Below are 7819 nucleotides of genomic sequence, written 5' to 3' on the forward strand. Positions count from 1 at the left end.
TTGGTTCGGCGGGGGGATGTGCACGTTGCAAAAAGAGCGGAGAAGCGTCGCACAACATGGTAGAGATCACACGGGCGATTTTTACCTAGGTTCTGGCCGCCATGAGGCGTAAAACCCTACTCCTGCATTGGTGGAATGATGGTCGATAATGGCGGTGATCATAGCTCAATCGCCCGACAAGGTTGCCTTGGGACAAAAGTGGCTACGCGTGCATGAATATGTGAAGGGTTCAACCTCCTAACCCTTTCTACGGTTGCCATGGGCCTCCTTTTATAGATTAAGGGGTCACCACAATGGAAAATTGGTCATTATGCACTGATATGATAGCAAATAGTGCTATCATACCTAATTCCGTAGGCATGCTAGGGTGCATTAAATGCACCGCTTAGTGTCATATCATCGCGCCCGGCAAGCCCTGCCGGGCTGCTTCGCCAGCTCCACGTCTGCTTACTTCACATGTCTCAGGATGGGAGTCCTTTGGGCGTGTTTTCTGTAGAAAGTGGTTGCCATGCGCCGTGGAGCAGCTACCTCATCACTTTGGAGCTTGACACCACAACGATCGATGACTTGCGTCAAAGCGAGGTGCAGTGGTGGAGTCTTGACGAGGTGATTTTCTCCCGCACGCCCCGACAAGCTTGCCGGGATAATCTTGGGGATTGCTGCCGGGACAATCCTTGTCCTTGCCAGTCTCGCTTGCCCGACAAGGGAGGCTTTTCCCTTAGTGGCATCTCGCCTCTTTGGCTTGACTTGGCCTTCCGGGTCTATGCTTTGATGAACTGTTCCCTTAAGCTTGGTCTGGACTTGGATGGTGTAGCTTGTCCTTGGGCCGGCAGCTCGTCGTCCGTGCACAAGTCAGTGGGAAACAAGCACCCTTGTTTGTGTACCCCGACATACGGACGCTAGCACCCAGCCACCCATCCCCCCCCCCCCCCGCGCCAAAAAAAAGAACGGCGACAAAATAAGTTCGCGCTTCCATGTTTCGGTTTGAAATATCTGGCGGCCCCAATTCCATCCCTGAAAAATCTCCCTTCTCCACCGTCCACTTCCGCGCACAGAGCACTCAAGTCCTTAATTCGCCGACAACCCAAGAAAAGTTTGGATCACCCCTCATCTCGTCTCTTTCCCCACCTCTGTGCTGGACGACGACAAGGAAGACGATAGTTGCGCTTCACCACCGCACCGGAGCTACCTCATCTACGCCTCGTCCACCACACTGGGTGGTCCACCGACAACGTCAGCCACCACAACCGACGTACCTCACAGACACCAACTTCCACCACATCAGGTGCGCTTCACCAACGTTGTATCCCACCTCACCGGGGCTACTTCACCGAGCACATCGTCGCATCTCTGCCCCTCGAGGCAATGGGGGCTTCACCAACGATCTTGTCCACCGCATCATAGCACTCCACTGCCACTCAAGATCTGCATCCGTGCGCGGCCAGCCAATGCCAGCGCATAACCCTCAATGGCTCTTAAGTGACTCACACTCTAGCTAGGCAAGAATGCCCAAACGACGGCCCGAACTAGGTATCCACATACCACTACCTCATGCACTGATCCTTCGATGTTTTGATATCCTTTCACTGCTCTCTTAGCTTACACGCCTATGAAACTCTGACTTTAACTCTTATTTCTTCTGGAGATATCATCTGAAATAAGAAAAACCATTTTTTAGCGAAGCATGACGGCGCTATGGGATCTGGTTCACATCCCGCACACCGATATAGCCTTGTAAGTACTTGTCCTCTAGAACAACAGCAAGGTCGATTCCTCTTATTTGATCAACCATTCACCATGTCAAAAATGCAGAGGGGGTGCAAGGAGCACAAGGCCTGCACATCCAAGCAAGTGGTAACATGGACTTGTACATGGAACATCCCAAGCGCAAGAAGAAATGTAGTGAGCCTGTAGAATGAGCTAGGGTCACTCCCTGCATTTCATTTAATTTGTACTAGGCTGCGTCTATGATTTGTGTGCAGTGGCGGATCCATGAATTCAAGTTACCAGGGGAGAAAATTTAACTTCAAAATAGAAAGGCACTTGCACTCAGGAAATCAACATAACTTGAGAAATGTGAAGCTACATGCACTTTGAAAACCAGCTAGTGATCCAAAGTAGTTCCAGATTATAAAACATTAAATGATGTAAGCACCAAAAAACAAAAAATGCAACATGGTGTACAAGGACAACTAACATGGTCTGTACTTGCTTGAATTATTCATTCTTTGGCTGAAAATATCGAAGTGTAATTGCACCTATAACCAATGCACAAACTGCATATCAATATATCAATCCTACACAAGTATGCCAATAGTTTCAAACAACAGATTAGAAACGTATTTATGCTATGTTGTCAAGATACGTGGACTTTCTGGTAGATGGCCTCGATGTTTCCTCAAGCCATGAAAATGTACTATAATTGCTTGTCATCAATTCCTGCAAATCTCTATGTCTCTCTCAACATAGCAAATCATCATTAGACACTAAATCTTTCAATGTGAGGTTGCAAAATGCTTGTATTAGATCCCTCATTAGACACTATATGTTCATCACCAGGAGCATGTAAAATGTATGCATCAAATCCTTCATTAGCAGTCTGTTCATTAGACATTTCAGGCTCAAGAACAACATGAGCTTGAATGTTTGCACCAGAAACTTCATTAGATACATCAGGTTTAGTCAGTTTAGTATTGATTGGGGGAGTTATAAAATAAGCAGAAATTGGTTTCATTTTATCATAGATTCCCTACATACAAGCAGTTTTACAACACTGCCAGGTTTAACTATTGGCCAGAAATTGAACAGTTGAATTAGATATAATCAGGGATGTGATGTACTTGCTCGTTGCGCATGCTGCTCTTGCAAGCTGCGACTGTCCGTTTGCGCAAGCTCGATGCCATGCTCGTGCTGCCGCCGTTGCCTCCCACGCAGGCTACACCCAGGGTTGGATCTTCATCTTCTTGTCTTTCCATTGACTTGTAACCCGGCGACCGGCGCCCAAAGAGGGCGCGAGGAAGTGATGTGTCGGTCTGTCCCGCGGAGGCTAGATTAGGAGCGAACCAGATTGGGGGCTAGAGCAAACGAATTGGGATTTTTCCTGTTGTCGATTGATATGGGAGGCGCTCGTTTGGGCTGCAAGCCTCCTATAGGGAATGGCTTGGACTTACGTTACTGGACCTTCCAAATTGAAACATTTTTCTTCATTTTTTACATTGCCTGCTCGTGCACTGGGACGAACAAAACTAGCCTGGGCCAACCTGGATGACTCAAACTAGGTGCACACTTTCCAGCCACCCGAGGCAGCCGCCCATACCAGCCCCTATGGTGGCGTCGCCCCTTTTTGCGTGCATGATTGGGGTAGTGAAAAATATTCTAGTGACGCTTTAGATTTACCCACAGAATGGTTGAATTGCTTGTTTCTATGAACTGAGTTCACCAATAATGTGAAGGATGCCAGTCTTTTCATCCTATTGTAGATTGCTTAGATCTCGATATGCCAAATGTAATCACATGAAATATACAGTAAGAGCCTGTGTGATGTGTGTGTGTCTACAACTAGTCTGACAACCCGTCCTCATATAACATATCAAAGACACACCATCTTATCAGATTAACCATTCAACTTACCAATGCAGTGTGGGAAGAAAGAAGTATTGGGCCTGCGTATCCAAAAAATTGATGCCATGGACTCCTTCATAGAACCTTGTAAGCGATAAAGAAGTTGCAGTGTGCCTATACAAAGAGCTAGCGTAAGTTTTTTTGACTAAGTAACAGTAGGAAAGGCTCCTACTATGATTTTTTTTATTAAAGTAATAGACTGTACAAAGATTACATGTTTAATTACAAGCTGCTCATGGCCCCATTTTGGGCGCCAAGAGGGTACACGAAAAGAGTCCAAATGAGCTAGTGTAGTGTGTTGACAAATGAGAGCACCAGAGGTCTATGCGCCTCTTTAACCATGTGCTGAAGTTACCAAAGCTAGCATAAGTTCAGTTACCCGCTTCTCAGAATTTTAGTTAGCCACTTATTGCAATATTGTTCAATTACGTTGCTTGGCTTAATTCTGTCTGGGGAGAAAAGTCTCACCCTGGACCATGTTGTTGTTGATGATTGAAGGAGCCATCAAGCCTTACAGCGATGACACAGAGGAACTCTCAATGAAAGCACCAATGTCGGTGTCAAAACTGGCGGATCTCAGGTAGGGGGTCCAGATCTGTGCGTCTAAGGCTAATGGTAATAGGAAGCAAGGGACACGATGTTTACCCAGGTTCGGGCCCTCTTGATGGAGGTAAAACCCTACTTCCTGCTTGATTGATATTGATGATATGGGTATTACAAGAGTTGATCTACCACGAGATCGTAGAGGCTAAACCCTAGAAGCTAGCCTATGATGACTATGATTCTGTCTCTAAGGACTAAACCCTCCGGTTTATATAGACACCGGAGAGGGCTAGGGTTTACACAAAGTCGGTTACAAAGAAGGAAATCTATTTCTGGATCGCCAAGCTTGTCTTCCACACAAAGGAGAGTCCCATCCGGACACGGGACGAAGTCTTGAGTCTTGTATCTTCACGGTCCAACAGTTCGGCCAAAGTATATAGTCAGGCTATCCAGTTACCCCCTAATCCAGGACTCCCTCAGTAGCCCCTGAACCAGGCTTCAATGACGATGAGTCCAGCATGCAGTTTGTCTTTGGCATTGCAAGGCGGGTTCCATCTCCGAACACTCCAAAGTAATTATTGAACACTGTCCGGATCTGCAAGACGATCTTCGCATACCACCATAGAGAGAACGATATTCCACAAACGTAATCTGCTGACGACTTTAGACAGCATGCCATGACACTAAAGTCGGGTCTTTATTCGAACCGTTTTCCCACAACCAGCCACATCGCATATTGCGAGGCGGTTTCCTCGGCATGTCTTGTCGAAGCAGAGATCGCGTCCCCTTATCATGGGATTCCCATCAATACGGGTATGAGTAACCCAACCGCGCCATCAATCGTGGCGCTTGGGAAATAAGCGATCCTCAACGGGCAAGTGGCGGAGGCGCACCACTTTCGTCGCCTCTATAAAGGGATAAGGGTTCCCCATTTTCAACCACGCCTTCTTCCTCCTTTGCTTATCCATTCTTGCCCCCTCGAGCTCCAGCACCGTAGTTCACACTTCCTCCGCAAAGCCAAACATGTCCGAAGCAGGAGGCAAGTGGGTGGCTTCCACCGTCAAGGAGGAGCACATCACAAAGCTCCGGGCGGCTGGATACTTGGCCGCAGATGTCACGCACCGGCTGTCGGACGCAGGGCAGATCATTCCGACTCCGAGACCCCACAAGAGGGTTGTGTTCCTTGCCCACTTCGTCCGTGGACCGGGATTTCCACTTCATCCTTTTGTCCACGGGCTCATGTTTTACTATGGGCTAGACTTCCATGATCTAGCCCCAAATTTCGTCCTCAACATCTCGGCGTTTATCGTCGTGTGCGAGGCCTTCATCCGCATCAAGCCTCACTTTGGCTTGTGGCTATGAATCTTCTACGTGAAGCTGAAGATCGTGAACGGCCAGCAAGCGGAGTGCGGAGGTGCCATGGTGGGAAGAATGCCCAACGTTACCTGGGTCGACGGCTCCTTCATGGAGACCGTAAAAGGGGTGGCAATTGGGTTGGTTCTACATCACCGAGCCACGCGACGCTGACTGGGCGGAGGCCCCCGAATTCCGATCCGGAATTCCCATGCGGCTCACCTCCTCGGAAAAGAAGGGCCTGGCCTGGGGCGAGCCCGAGGAGCTGACTTGTCTTCAGAACTACATCAAGAATATGATGGACCAGAAAAACAAGCTTGTCAACGTGGTCCAGGTCATGCTCGTCCGCCGAATTCTTCTGTGCCAAAGACGGGCAATTACTCTGTGGGTGTTCGGCCCGGCCAAACACCAGACACTTTGAGAGCTCTACGGCACGACACACAAGGATGCGTGGAAGGTGTTGTTCAAGGACTCCAAAATACCCCCTCCCACATCTGAGGACCGCGGACTCCACGCCACACGGCTCCCCCTCCGGTGAGTTTTCTGACTATCACCAGATGTAGTCTTTCCCAGCGTACTCATGGGAGGAGTTTAAGTCATTGTGTGTGTACTTAATCAGGAGTACATGGAGACAGCGGAGCAGGTAGACTGTCCGGCTCCATTGCAAGAAGGTCCAGCAGACGCTCTCCTGACGGAGATGCTAGTCCCGGCGCCCTACAAGGCGCCGGAAAAGAAGGCCCCGGGGACAAGGAAGGATCTCCGGCGTAAGGTCGTATCGGATGCCTCGTCCGAAGAGGACGAGGCACACTCCTCCCCCAAAGGGGAGGAGGAAGAGGAAAGGGCCGCCCAACCCGAGGAGGCTGAAGGGCCTAAGAGGGCGACCCAGCGGACCAGGAAGGGTCCCCGGTGCAAGGCCGTCATACCCTCGTCGTCCGAAGATGACGAGGCAGATTCCTCCCGTGGAGGCGGGGGGAAACACGAGGGAACTCTGCCTCCCCGCACTGGTGAGTAGAAGAAGAGGAAAGCCGCCCTGGAGGGGGAGGCTAGGACGCCCAAGAAGGGAAAGGCGTCCCTTCTGGATTACTCCACCATGGCCAGCTATAGCGAGGAGGAGTGGTTGCCCAGGGGGAAGCCCCTTGTAAGATCGTAAGTATCCGCACTCTGTTGTACTTTGGTGCGACTTCGCTTCATAGTCTGTTATAACACCAAACACGTATATGTAGTATGGCCAGGGTTCATCCCGAGGTGTCCTCTTTGGATGGGTCCTTGAGTGATTCGGTGATGAATTCGCTCCCGACGGCCACTACCTCTCGGCCTGCGGATGACACGGAGGCATTGTCCCAAAGGCTCCTGGAGCAGGGGGAGGTGACTCTGGAGACGCCCCAAGGCGAAATTCCAGACGCTGGGCACACGGGGCATAAGATCCCCGTGGATTGTGCCGATGAGAGCCGCAGCAAGCCGGGCTCCCAGCCAGACACTGTACCGGAACCTCCAAAGGTTCTGGATTCGAGCAGGCATCCCCTCGCTAAGGAGGGCGAGCCGTCCGTGCTGATGACTTTCGTTACGCCAAAGGCGTCAGATAGTCTCCTGGAAGCGCTTCGCGGCGCTTCCATGGATGAAGAGCACCGTACTCTTATGAGTGAAGTGATTCAGAAGGTTCGGTCCGCCAAGAGCGTATTGACCGAAGCCTGCACCAGCCTCCTAACAGGCGTTGAGGTAAGTAATTACAAGTGTGGGAAATTATCATCCGATAGACAGTAGCCCCTGATACTCTATTTGGTGTTCGGAAAGAAAAGCCAAACGGAGGGTCAATTAAAATCCGCAGGAGTCTAATAGTAGGTGTTTATGTGAATAAGCAGGCGGTGCTGCTTGCCGCCGCTGCCCGCACAGTGGAGGTCGACGGACTCGAACGGGGCCTAGAGCAGTCCCAAGGAGAGCTCAGCCTCACGAAGAGGCATCTCGCAGAGAACAAGGGTGAGTTATACTTTGTTCACATATCCTAAAGAATATACAAAATTGATGATGCTAACAAAGAAGCATTATGATTGCATAATAGGGGCCACGACCAAAGTGGCATCTCTAAAGAAAGCACTGTCCGAGGCCGGAGACAAGGTGGCCATGGAGCGCATTGAGCGCGAAAAGAAACATGCTAGGGTGGGCGAGGTACAACAAGAGCTCCAGGAGCTCGGCAAGAAGTTCTAGTCCTTGGAGCGTGACCTCAAGACGAAGGAGTCTGAGCTTGCGAAGGCCCTTTCGAGTATGAAAGATGCCAAGGCCGAAGCCGAAAAGGCCGAGCAGGAAA

Source organism: Triticum aestivum, chromosome 6B, assembly GCF_018294505.1.
Source record: "Triticum aestivum cultivar Chinese Spring chromosome 6B, IWGSC CS RefSeq v2.1, whole genome shotgun sequence".
NCBI classification, from domain to species: Eukaryota; Viridiplantae; Streptophyta; class Magnoliopsida; order Poales; family Poaceae; genus Triticum; species Triticum aestivum.